Consider the following 14,241-nt stretch of genomic DNA (forward strand, 5'->3'; position numbering starts at 1 on the left):
ATGCCGCCAAATCCGCAAAATCTTGCGTTGGGGCCTCATAGACGTCTAGAAGTGTGCTGGCGGGTATGCTAGGGTGTCGAAAGAGTCATGAAAATATTAAAGTGGCGTTAAATTAAGAATTTTACAAATAAGACCCATGAAAACTAGTCGACAGAAAATAGGTTAGAATAATAATACTAATTAAGTAGTAAATGTAAATGCAATGAAAACCATCTTAAACTAATTTCACACAAATGTTACGTGGTGCAAAAAATCTACAAAAATGTAAGCTTAGTGCTTTCATCGGGCACACGGCTTATATGTCTTATAAGCCGAGTGCCTTCTTCGGGCACACAGCTTATATGTCATATAACCCAAGTGCCTGCTTCAGACACACGGCTTATAGGTTGCCCCGTGACGGCGCCGTCATCCACTGCTGTTGCAGACACGTGGCAGATGTCTTTGCCGAGTGTGTGTTGTAAGCCGGGTGCCTTTTCATGTAGATACCGTGTGTTTCATATAAGCCGTGAGCTTTTCTGCGGTACTCGGCTTATAGATGACCATAAGCCGAGTTCCGATTATTTACCGGGTGTTTTTTTCTCCAGAGTCGGCTTAGAGAAACATAAGCCGGGTGCCCGAAAAAAAGCACTCGGCTTATATGCCAACACACGGAAAATCGGGATTTTTTCTCCATACCTTCATTTTGTCTCATGTGTGTTGAACATTGTCTTCCTCAGTTCCAGCTTCACTGATGTAGGTAGGGCTGGGCGAGAAAGGGTCCCCTCTTGCCTATTAGTAACCGGTTGCATGCGTGCGCGTGTGGCGGCGGGGATCGATCCGAGCGAGTGATCGGGGATCGAGCACACGCTCTATGGTACGTGGTATGTTGCTGGGCCAGTTTGCCCGGTTTGGCCTATTAGGCCAGCTGGCTGCAGGAAAAATGTTGGGGAGAGGGAGGAAGAAATGGGCCGGCCTGGTTTTAGATAAAAGAAAGGATTTACTTTTTTCATTTTAGTTCCCAATACATCTTTCTTTCATCAAGCACTTGATGACTAGCGCACGTACATATTTCTTTGGGTCTGTCTAGGACACATCTAACCTGATGTCCACTATGTTTGTGTTTCATTTTTTTTGTCTCAACTTTTTTTATTTGTTCCTTGTTGCTGCGTTATTTGTGAAAGTTTAGATGTGACATTCTTAAAAAACATTTAGATGTGAATTAGACAAACTGTATTTCTTTCATCAAAGCACCGGCTGACCAGGCGCACAAGTTGATATCTATCTATCCATTCCAAAAAGAAAAAAAACGAATGATCTTGACCAGGCGTCTCCCAGCAGCCGCCTAGCGCACATACGAGCGTCGATCAATCCGTTTCCATGAAAAACACTTTCGATCAATCCGTTAAAAAAAAGGGACTTCATCGAAGCGATGAAAAAAGAATTGCGTGTGTCTAGATCAATCTCTCACGACCTGCCATCTCGACGTTAAGGCTGCCGCCAATTGACCTAGCACCTGCCTGTGCTAAAACTTAGGATCCGTTTCTGAATCAATAGTCCCACATCGCCTTTTTACACAAAATTCTACTAGCTTATATACGTTGGGAGTTGTGAGAATCAACTGACGAGGCATTAACAGATAGAGGCGGAGATATGGGTCTGTTACCCAAGAGAAAACAAAAAACGAAGCAATTAACTATCCTGGCCACACACGAGCTTGGGCGATTTCATGGGAAAACCATGACCAAACCAAAACAAGCTTCGGTAGATATTCTGGGAAAAATATATAGCCCAAATGAAAGCACAACCAATCAAAAGAAGCGCAGCCATATTATCTATACAAAGAAGACTTTTAGGAAACTTTAGCGTCGCTGTAAACCTACCCGTCGCCATGGCGACTAGGGTTTTCTTTTACTCCGGCGGCTCTGGCGTCGTTGAGTTTTCCCTTACCTGTCTGGTACATGATCTGCGCTGGTCTCCTAGCGCCATCCCTCGGGTAGAACAAGGGGACGGCTGGTCCGTCCGCCCGGCCTTGGGGTTTTGGCGACAACGGAGACGACGGCAGTGTCAGATCGCCTCGGAGGTTTTCACTTACGTGGTGTTTGGATGCCATGATTGCATCGGATTTGAGTCCAGCGGGCCAAGCGAGGAAGGAGCTAACTGGAGCTGACGCTCAGCCTGGTACAACTATAGGCAAAGTCTTGATGTTGCCGGACCTGGTTTTGCTAGCTAGCACCACGGTGCCAAGTCAGGTATATCACGTGGGGAAGGAACTGCTGGCCAGGACTGATCTGAACATGACAGTATCAACGACAATGAAAGATGCACGTAGCTTGGGGCCGTCCACCAATCAGGATAATGGTATGCCGGCGGCAGCGGCGTACGTTTATGCGAGTACACTTGCAGCCATGGTGGCAGCAGCGGAAGAAGTTGAAGGAGGGAGGAACACAAAGAATTGTTGGCGCCGCCTCCTTGCAGCGCCGCTTCTTCTTCCTCCCTCTCGTTGCATCTCACAACTCTCCTAAGGTTTCTCTCTTCCCTTCTCTCACAAATACACACATGGTGATGAATTCTACACACACATGCTTATACACCAAGGTAGAACACACAGGCTTTGCCGAGACTCTCCCTTGGCACCCACAAGCACTACATCGTTTTCTCAGCCCGCACGGCTCATTTCAATTCAACTCAAAGTAGTATATATACACAAGGGAAATACCCAATGGTTCCTGGGTACACAAGGTTTAGGCACTCCTGGCATGCACTTCACGCCACCACTAGAGCCACTACTCCACTAGTTTCTCCATGATCCACATGACTCTGCATGCAGCTAACTAACTTGACTCAGCTCGGCTACTACCTCCACCAAGCTAACTAACTAACCACACTGCATGCATGCGGACTAAACTGATTCGCCAATTCCCTCGGTTAGTACTAGTACACCCTGTTGGCCTCAGCACTTGCACCGCAGCTTCACGCAGCACACACACTCGCCACGGCGCAACGTCCCGCACGTCCCGCGTGCACCCGTCGCGCCCGATCAGCCCGACCGCACCAGACGCCGTGGCTTATTCCAACAAGAATGGGACATCGGCGGGCTCCTCTTGGGAGCACCGCCGGACGCAATGGGTATCATCAGCTGGAATTGTCGGGGTGTGGGCAAAGCCTCGATAATTCGCGAACTTCGTGAGATCGCGAAGAAATTTGTCCCTACTTTGCTTTGTATAGTAGAAACACAAGTTGACAAGGCAAGGGTGGAGAGTTTAGCTAGTTCTATTGGATTTGATAAATGCTATGCTGTTAGCAGTGTTGGTAGGAGCGGAAGAATTGGATTGTTTTGGAATAATGCAATAGATGTTGAACCTTTGGGATACTCTGACTATCATCTTGCTTGTGCTGTGAGGGAGCCGGGTTTTAACCCATGGAGACTAACAGTGATTTACGGGGAGGCCCAAACGCATCTCCGTTATTAGACGTGGGACACAATGAAAAACATTGCAAGTTCAAGCACCCTCCCGTGGCTCTGTATGGGCGATTTTAACGAAGTCTTACATCTGGAGGAACATGAAGGGATAGGAGAACGAAGCAATGCTCAGATCCAAGGATTTCGGATGTGATTGACATTTGCATGTTGATGGACATTGGGTTCAAAGGACGATTTTGGACATTTGAGAAGAAGGTTTCAGGAGGCACTTGCACGCGGGTTCGGCTGGATAGGGCTCTTGGATCTACCCAATGGTGTGCTCAATTTCCTTTTGCATCACTGAACGATTTAACGGCGGCAACTTCGGATCATGGCCCTATCCAGCTAGAGTTTAACAGAAATGTTGATACGCGGACGGCAAGCAACAAAATCTTCCGTTATGAGGTAGCATGGGAGACTCATGAGAATCTAAAGGAGACGATAATGTCGGTTTGGTCTTCTACGGCGGCGAGCACACGAGCAGAGGAGATCAAACATAAGCTATCTAACCTATCTAGCAGCTTGCAAAGCTGGGATAGGAGGACCTTTGGCTCGGCCCGGAGGGAGATGAAGGGTTTAAAGAAGAAGCTGGAGGAGCTCCGCAGCAGCCCTGATCGCACGGGCCTGAGTCACGCAGAACAGAAGATCAATGAATGCTTAGTTGAGCTCTATCACAGAGAAGAGATACTATTGCGACAGCGATCGAGAATACAGTGGCTATCTGCGGGTGACAGAAACATAATTTTTTTCATATGAGGGCAAGCATGAAGAGGAAGAAGAACATGATCAGGGCTCTGATGAATTCTTTAGGGATACAGATTGGTGATCCAGCGGAGCTTAAATCCATGGTAACGGAATTTTATAAAACTCTTTACACCTCGGAGGGTGTGAATGATATGGAGGCAGTGCTCAACCATGTACCCATGAAAGTTACCAGGGAGATGAATGCAAGTTTATGTGTAAATTATAGAGAGGAAGAGGTGAAAATAGCGTTGTTTCAGATGTTCCCAACTAAATCACCTGGGCCAGATGGCTTTCCTACGCATTTTTATCAGAGGCACTAGGATGTATGTGGTGAAGAGGTGACAAAGGCTGTTCTGCGTATTGTCAGAGGGGAGGAAAGTGCAGAATGTATCAATGAAATTTTTCTGCTACTTATTCCAAAGGTAATGAGCCCATCTTTGTTATCTCAATTCCGCCCCATTAGTTTGTGCAATGTTTTGTACAAAATTGCCTCCAAGGTTTTGGCAAATAGGTTGAAGCAGATTTTACCAGACATAATTTCAGAAGAACAGTCAGCCTTTGTGCCAGGGAGACTGATAACTGACAACATATTACTGCTTATGAGTGTCTACACTTTATGAAGAGGAGCAAGTCAAAGAATAACAGCCATTGTGCTTTAAAACTTGACATGATGAAGGCCTATGACAGGCTTGAATGGGACTATCTTCAGGCAATGATGGTAAAGCTTGGCTTTGCACAACCATGGGTAAATGTGGTTATGAATATGATCAAGTCAGTCTCATTTTCAGTGAAGTTGGAACAGATTATTGATAATAACACATTACTATAGCTTCATATTTTAGGCTGTTGGATCTTGCTCCCTTGACTCCCCACCATTTTGATTATATTTTTCATGGCCCGGGCCCCAGGATAAAGACCATGAACAAGGTAACATGAGTGGTCACAACATCAGCAACAAATCCTTTCAAAGATGCGAGGGCTGCAATGCACATTGCTGTTGGTGTCATATGGATGATACCCAGAAATTATTTTTTCAAGTGCATGGCTGGCAATTTCAAAGAGGAAATGGCAAGCCGTCGTGCATCGATACCCTATCTCTCGTTTGGATTGAATGCTATCCTGGTCAGAATGATAATTTTGTTGTTTGCTTGTTCCTGTAGGCCATGCCACAGAGGTTTGTGGAGAATTTCAAAGGTCAGATCTATAAAGCTATCAAGCTAGAAGCTCCTCAGCTGTAGTTCAGATCATAGGCTTGCTATAATTCTCTTTTAAGATTCAAAATTAAAGTCCAGATCATAGGCTTTCTATGATTCTCTTTTACGATTCAGAAATTTAATCGAGGAGTCCTTGGCTATGTCCAGCGGTTATCATACATCATCCTCACCTGATAATTTTTTTTTGTGGATGCTTGAGTTTACAAAATTTAGTCTCTCATTCTCCATCGTCTCTAGACGTACCTTTCATGACAGATGTTTAGTTTCAGCCAGTGTATTAGAAGCGGAAAATTAGCACTAATTTGGACTGTATAAACATGTAGACAATTGCATAAGTCGGATTAGTGCGCACACTCACGCCCAAGAGGCGCGCCCCAGCCTCTAGTAAACCCATTAAGCTACGCGTAAAGGGCGGCCAACCAACTATGCCACATGGCGCAAGCTAGTTCGTCGCAGTGAGAAATCTTTTGAATTTTTTTAGATGAAGGTATGGATTATTTTTTAAATGTATTTTTAGGCCCATTAAGCTACACATAAAGGGCGGCCAACCAGCTATGCCACGTGGCGCAAGCTGGCTGGCCGTGGTGAGAAATCTTTTGAATTTTTTTAGATGAAGGTGTGGATTAGTTTTAAATGTATTTTTTTAGATAAAGGTGATGACCTCTGGTATTTTATAAATGAAGAGTTATGCAAAGCGGCACCCGTTGGTAGGCTGCAGTGGTAATATTTTCTTTTTTTACTTCTTTTTTTAGATGAAAGTGATGATTTTTTTTTTCTGAGTTGCTTTCTTAGACGGAGGCAATAACTCTATGTATTTTTTGTCAATAAAAACGTGCACACAACTTCCACTCAAACGGCGTCACAGGGTGGCGCAATCACTAGTAGGCGTATATAGACAAGACACACGCACTAGAAAAGAGAAGTGCGCGCACTTGGTCGTTGGCTAGGACCATGACTCAGGGCCGACTGCAGAAATTCGGGGCCCTGGGGCAAAAATCAAAATTGGGCCCAAAACTTCAAAAAGAGTCATAGATCTTCAAATAATTCAGAATATCAAGAGGGCCCATAGATTTTTGAAGTGAATTCAGGACAAAAATTAGCTCGCAACTCATCAGAGAGATCAAATTTTGAAATTTACCAAGTACAGGGATAAAATTAAGTATACCTAATGGCAGCCTGGCGATCGCCGATGGCGGAACCGCGGACGCGGAAGGCAGCAGCAGTCAACTTTCCGGGCGAGCGACTGGCGGACCTTGGAAGGCAGCAGGGGACGGCGTCTTGGGCGACTAGCGGAACCAGCAGGCGGGTGATTGGAGGAAGGCAGGACCGCAGGAGATGAGACGACATCTACTCGTGGCGGAAGCAGGCGAACCGGCGGCGTGTTAGTGATCGATGGGATTCAGGAACACTCGATAGATACGTGAATAAGCAGTTAGCGGGCCTCGTGGGCTAGATTTTTGTTGCTGCGTATGCTGCTTAGGCCTTGCCGCTGCATTAGTGGCAAAGTGTGATTAAATCTGTATACATAATATATTATTAATACCTAGTAATTTGGGGCCCCAAATTTTTGGGGGCCCTGTGCGGTCGCTCACCTTGGCCACCTCCAACGACGGGGCCTCTAAATCCACGCGCGCACTGTCAGCAGATGGAAGACGGCGGCGTCCATGTCCACGGGGCTGCTTTCGATCCAGGCCACGCGGCCACCATGTCCTGTCCATGTCTAGCACATCACAGCATGCATGTACAACGGTACAATTGTACAAAGACATACGTACAATGGTACAAGAAAAAGCAAGTACCCATACAAAGGAAAGAAAAAGACATACGCACAACGGTACAAGCTAGCTTCAAACCTTTTTTTTTCTTTTTTTCTTTTTTTTCCGAAAAGGGGATCTCCTCGGCCTCTGCATCAGAACGATGCATACGGCCATCTTATTAACCAAATAACAAAAAGTGCCAACAAGGTTCCACAGTCTCTAGCCAGACAAAAGCAAAGGATAAATGCAGCTCACACAAAGCGACAGACGGCTAGATACACAAACTAGCCCGAAAAAGATGCCACAACCGCCTGGCTAAAAATAGATAGGGAAACTAATTGCCTATCCTATTATATGACCGCCATCCAAACCGGTTGAAGATATCCCAAGCTACCATCTCCCAACGGATAGATCCAGTAACCAAATGCTCCGTAGCCTCCATCAGAGTGAGTAGCGACCACGAACGGATCAGTGCCGTAGCTCGGAAAATAACCTGCAAAAAATGAATCCGTGACGTTCTGTTAAAAACCAAATCATTTCTGCAATTCCAGATAGTCCATAACAAAGCGCAAACTCTAACCCGAATATGTCTTGCTAATGCAGGCTCAACCCCATTAAGCCATGTCCCAAATAAAGCATTGACCGAAGTAGGTGGAGTAATATTAAAAGCAATATGGACCGTCCACCAAAGAACTTTGGCCAACGGGCAATCAAAGAATAAATGCTTAATCGTCTCATCCCGATCACAGAAACTACACCTAGTAGGTCCTGTCCAATTGCGTTTAATCAAGTTGTCCTTTGTTAAAATAACTTGTTTATGGACAAACCACATAAACACTTTAATTTTTAAAGAAACTTTGACAACCCAAACATACTTGGAAGTTGGAATAGCATTCGAATTAATAACATCAATATACATTGATTTAACTGTAAATACTGCAGAGCTAGTCAACTTCCAGCGCAATATATCGGGTTGGTGAGAAAGTTGAACCTCCATCAGTCTCCTAACTAGATGGAGCCATTCTTCCCAACGATTGCCTGCTAGCGACCGTCGAAACTGAATATTAAGGGGGACAGATTGGAATACCGTTGCCACAAACACCTCGTGTCGTTGAGCAATCCGATATAAAGACGGATATTGAATGGCTAAAGGTGATTCACCAAGCCAAGTATCCTCCCAGAAACGTGTACTTGTACCGTTTCCAATAACAAATCTCGTCCTATTGAACATAGATTGTTTGACTTTCATTAGTCCTTTCCAGAAAGGCGAATCAGTCGGCCTGACTGCGACCTGGGACAATGTTTTAGTCTGGAGGTACTTGTTGCGGAGGATCTGCGCCCACATGGCCTCAGTCCCGGAAGACAGCTTCCACAACCACTTACTAAGAAGGCATCTGTTCTTAACTTCAAGATTTTCAATACCAAGACCCCCTTGGTCTTTCGGTCTACAGATGATGTCCCATTTAGCAAGCCAGTATTTTCTTTTAAGTTCATCACCCTGCCAAAAGAAACGCGACCGATAGAAGTCCAGTCGTTTCCTAACACCAAGTGGGACCTCAAAGAAAGATAAGAGAAACATAGGCATACTCGTGAGCACCGAATTAATCAATATCCTCCGTATGACATGAGCTTACCCTTCCAACAGCTCAGTTTTTTCTCAAATCGATCCTCGATGCACTTCCATCCTCTGTTTGTAAGCCTACGATGGTGAATCGGAATACCAAGGTAAGAGAAGGGTAAACTCCCCAACTCGCACCCAAACAATTGCCTGTAAGACTTCTGGTCGTCTTTGGCTCTACCAAAGCAGAACAACTCGCTCTTATGAAAGTTAATCTTTAACCCGGTCAATTGTTCAAATAGGCATAACACTAGCTTCATATTTCTCGCCTTGGCCAAATCATGCTCCATAAAGAGGATTGTATCATCGGCGTACTGAAGGATGGAAACACCTCCCTCAACAAGATGAGGTACCAACCCACCCACTTGACCATTCTCCTTAGCCCTTCCTATCAAAATTGCTAACATATCCACCACAATGTTAAACAGGATAGGGGACATCGGATCTCCTTGTCTTAGGCCTTTATGTGTCTGGAAGTAATGACCTATATCGTCATTCACTTTAATTCCCACACTCCCTTTTTGTGTGAAGGACTCGACCTGTCGGTGCCAGGCTTCATCAAAACCTTTCATACGCAGTGCCTGTTGGAGGAATGGCCACTTAACCTTATCGTACGCTTTTTCAAAATCCACCTTAAAAATTACTCCATCTAATTTTTTGGAATGGATTTCATGGAGCGTCTCATGAAGAACAACCACCCCTTCAAGGATGTTCCTGTCCGGCATGAAAGCAGTTTGGGATTGCTGCACCACAGACTGCGCAATCTGTGTGAGCCTATTAGTCCCGACCTTGGTGAAGATTTTGAAACTAACATTGAGGAGGCAGATCGGTCTGAACTGCTCAATCCTCACAGCATCCGTTTTCTTCGGGAGCAATGTGATAGTTCCAAAATTCAAGTGAAATAAATGAAGCTGTCCAGAGAATAAATCATGAAACATCGGTAGTAAACCCCCCTTAATAATATGCCAGCACTTTTTATAGAACTCAGCCGGGAACCCATCCGGACCGGGAGCCTTATTATTTTTCATTTGTGCAATAGCATCTAACACCTCCTTTTCTGAGAACGGGGCAACCAGGATATCATTATCAGCAGCAGACAATTGAGGCACGTCCTCGATCCTGGACTCATCGAGGGACACACATTTGTCCTCCGGCGGTCCAAATAACTGTCTATAGTATTCGGTAATATAGGTTTTGAGATTATCCTGACCTAAAATAGTGCCCTCATCCTGCTCTAGCTGAAAGATCCGCTTCTTTCTGTGCTTACCATTAGCAATGAGGTGAAAGAATTGAGTGTTCGCATCCCCTTGGACTACTTTGCGGACCTTGGCACGCAAAGCCCACTTCAATTCTTCTTCGCGGAGAAGTTCTTTCAGCCTCTTCTCCGCCTCATTTTTAACCTGGAGCTCGGCGGGCAGCAATATCGCGGATTCGGCTTTTACGTCCAAGGCCTGTACAAGAGAGAGGAGCCTATCCTTCTCAATCTTATACACCCCACTGAGGTGCTTAGCCCAACCCCGTAAGAAACTTCTCAAATGCCTAATTTTATTCTGCCAGCGCTCGACCGCCGTCCTTCCTCCAACACCCTTGGCCCACTCCCTGGCTATGATGTCTAAGAACCCCTCGTGTTCGAACCAGGCCATCTCAAATGAGAAGGTGTTTTTGTTTCCCATATGGTTCGGCTCCCCTGAGTCAACGAACAATGGTGTGTGATCGGAGATTCCCCGCGTGAGAGCTTGCACCGTAACAAGAGGGAACTTCTGTTCCCACTCCACGCTGGCGAGAACCCGATCAAGCTTTTCATACGTCGGGTTTGGCAGAGCAGTAGCCCAGGTAAACTTTCTACCAGAAAGCTCTATCTCCCTTAGATCTAAGCTTTCAATAATGGTATTGAACATAAATGACCACCTGCCGTCAAAGTTATCATTATTTTTCTCCTCTCTCCTCCTAATGATATTGAAATCACCCCCGACCAAAATCGGCAGCTGTTCGGACCCACAGATCCGAACAAGATCCGCCAAAAACTCCGGTTTAAGCTCGGGTTGGGCGGCACCATAGACCGCTACCAAAGCCCAGTTGAACCCATCAACTTTAGACCTAACCCGAAACTTTATCGCGAAGTCACCCATTACTACACTCCGGACTTCAAGGGAATCGCACCTCACACCCAGTAAGATACCTCCCGATCTACCTCGTGGCGGGAGACAATGCCAGTCGAAATCAATACCACCCACAAGAGAGGAAAGAAATTGCGGCGCAAAATTCTCCCTACCAGTTTTCGACAAAGCAACAAAATCTAACCGATGTTCCAGAGAAGCTTCAGCAAGAAATCTTCTTTTATCCAAGTCCTTCAGACCTCTGCTATTCCAAAAAATTCCTTTCATAGTTCATCATGAAATTTTTTAGCAGTCCGAATCCTAGCACTCCTACGCACTGCAGAATCAGGATAAATCTTTCATTTCCACTTACGCTTAGGTTTAGTGGGCTCCGTCACCCGGTCCTCATAACCGGGCTGAACGGAACCGACAGCTACATCATCTAAGGGCTCATCATCGCCATCAGACTCCTGACTAGAAGGTGCTAGATCCGCACATAGGTTATTTAGCACTCTAACCCCTAACGCATCAATTTCCTCATCGTTCATGGGTTTGACCGCAACAAGATAACAAATAGTCTCTAAGGCCCGCTCCGCCTCTAAATCTAACATATCATTCATCGAATTGGAAATTTCATTATCAGTAGCGCCTAGTGAAACTCCTAACTGGTTTGCATTATTAATAATCTCCTCAGGAGCATAATGCAATAAAGAATTAGATATGTTAATGGACATACCAGAAGATATCGCAGCATCTTGAAGCTTGGCCGCCCTCATAGCGCACCGTTGCTGCATATCGTCCACCTCCGGAAGGTCCATAACGCGAGCACTCATCCGTCTCCCCGTAACGACCGGGTCTGGGACCCCGCCAAAGGCAATAACCTCCTCTCGCGAATGAGGATGCCGCGGGCTCCCAATGCCCTCGGACAAGTGCCCGGCGGGTAGGACCAAAGACGGGACGACTGGGGCCACCTGCCCAGTCCCTCCTCCTGCCCCGCCCACCGGCTCAGAGCGAAGCGTGGGAGTCGTCGATAGTGCGTTCCTCCTGACCGCAGACGAGGAACTCGTAGGAGAACCAGTCCGCCCGACTACCGGGGAGGAGGGGAGAGCCACGGCCACCTGCCCTAGCTCTACCCCCAGCGCAGCCGCCAGCTCGAGAGCCACCGCTCCAACCGGAGAAGCAGGAGCCGAGGCCTCCTGCCTCGGGCTCGCTACCCCGGCACTGGCCAAGTCGACCGGTCCCGGCGTCGCAGTGGGAGAGGAGGCTAGGCTACCTCCCCCACGGCCGACCAACGCCGGCCTCACCGGTGTGACCTGTAGCAGACCACGAGAAGGAGAAGCCGAGGCCACCTGCCCTAGACTCCCCTCCCCACAGAGCACCTCCGAGCCTGTCGGAATATCCCTAGTCGAAGCCACAGTAGTAGGAAGCGAACCCACCTGAGGCTCCACCTCCGTAACCATCCCAGGACTAGCCACCACATCAAACTCCAAAGGAGGAAGCATACACTCAAAGCAATCAACAGACTCAACCCTGTCACTCCAAAGCCTAGGAGGCACCGAAGATGGCTCGAAGGACCCAAAACGCAATGTACTCATAGGTACCGTCGGGGCCGATGCAGGTTCTACTCCAGAACCATCACCGGGTAACTGAGCAGCCGTACTAGTCCCATTGGCCCTCTCTCGTCCTGCCTCCTCAGTCGGGTCCTCACGAGCACCGGCATCACCACCCCCCTCGTGCATGTCCATATCAGCCCCAGAACCCACATCGGCAAACAACTCGACATCCTCAAACTCTATCTCAAGAGGAAACACATCTCCCCGATAAAACCGGTTAACCATGTTCGGGATAAAATCACTGTCCAGAACGCCCACTAAGATCCGGGCCACCCCATGTGCGCGGGTAAAAGCCATGTCCACTTCCTCAGTCTTACCCACCAGCATACCCAAACTCGCCACAACTCGAGCATCGGTTAAAGCCTCAGATGGGGCCCCTGAAAACCGCAGCCAAACCTGTGTGAGCGGTTTGCCCTTAGGCTCCTCCTTTTTCCACTCGTGGAACTCCAGGATACACTTAGTACCAGGTAGCCTGCATAACCCGAAACTCAGCAGCTTCTGTAAGTCGTCCACCGTTGGGAAATCAACCCTAAAGACATTGTCCTCGATCCGAACAAGCTCCCACTGAAATTCACCGGGAACCAGTTCCTGAAGTCTCCGCACAATTTGAGCCTCAGACACCACCTCTCGGGTGGCTTTCACAATGCCAGTAGTCATACTCTGAGCCATAACAGTAATATCCCTCGCCGCCGGGGACTCAAAGAAAGTGAGTTCGGCACAATATACTCCATACATCGTGAGCACAGGAGCCTGATCACGCATAACCGGGCAGTCCCCCATAACATGAGCATTCTTGCCACACAAGCTACATAGTTCCGCTACACATTCTGCAATAAAGTGGCCTTTCTCACCACATCTATAGCATAACATCTTTTCTTTCTTACGAGCCCATTTAGATGCCCTCTCAGACTCAGCCATGTCCCCTACCTCGGCATCTCCATCAGTAATAGGGACCTCCACATTGTCCAAAGCCGTCACCACCTCCATTGGCTGGCTAGGCAACACAGTCGACTGCACAGGATCAATAGCCATATCCGAAGAGGCCTGGTCAACCACGACCGGTGTTGGGGGCGGCTTGCGAAACCGACCACGACCACCACCCCGTCCACCACCACGGCCACCACGATGGCCACGGAAACCACCTCTCTGCCGGTTGTTCGGGCCCGAAGTCCCTTCAACGAAGCTACCCGCCGGACCAAGGAAAGGTCTCTCATCCGAACCATCATTTTGCCAGGCGTATCCGCGTCCACCTCCCGTAGATGACGACCCACGGTTTTGGCCTTTTCCATACACATCATAACCATCATCTCCCCACTGTCCTCGGGGCGGATCCGATGACTCGGCAGTCACGTTGTCATTTCTCATCTGCGTCGGACCCGATCGATTATGCTTCAGCCTCGTGATGTGATGAGGCGGTGGCGCTGCACGAGGCTGCACACCGGCATGGGTTGCCTGAACCTCCGGCCGAACCCCATCATGGCCATCATGCACCGGCGGCCATGGCGGTGCAGCTCCACGCCCCACGGCCGAAGTAGACGGAGGCCTCGGCGGAGGCGCACCACGTCCCGCGGCGGCCATCGAGGTCGGAATTGGCGGCCTCACCCCGGGCTGAGCGCCAAGTCCACGACCCATCGTGGCTGCAGCCGCACCTGCAGGAGCTCCGGTGCCCCGACCCATCGGTACGGGCAGCACCCCCCCACGACCAGAGCCATGCACAAGCCGGGGCAGTGCGGCCCGGCCACCGGCAGCAGCAGGCGGCG

The sequence above is a fragment of the Triticum dicoccoides genome, chromosome 2A (assembly GCF_002162155.2).
Source record: "Triticum dicoccoides isolate Atlit2015 ecotype Zavitan chromosome 2A, WEW_v2.0, whole genome shotgun sequence".
Classification (NCBI taxonomy): Eukaryota; Viridiplantae; Streptophyta; class Magnoliopsida; order Poales; family Poaceae; genus Triticum; species Triticum dicoccoides.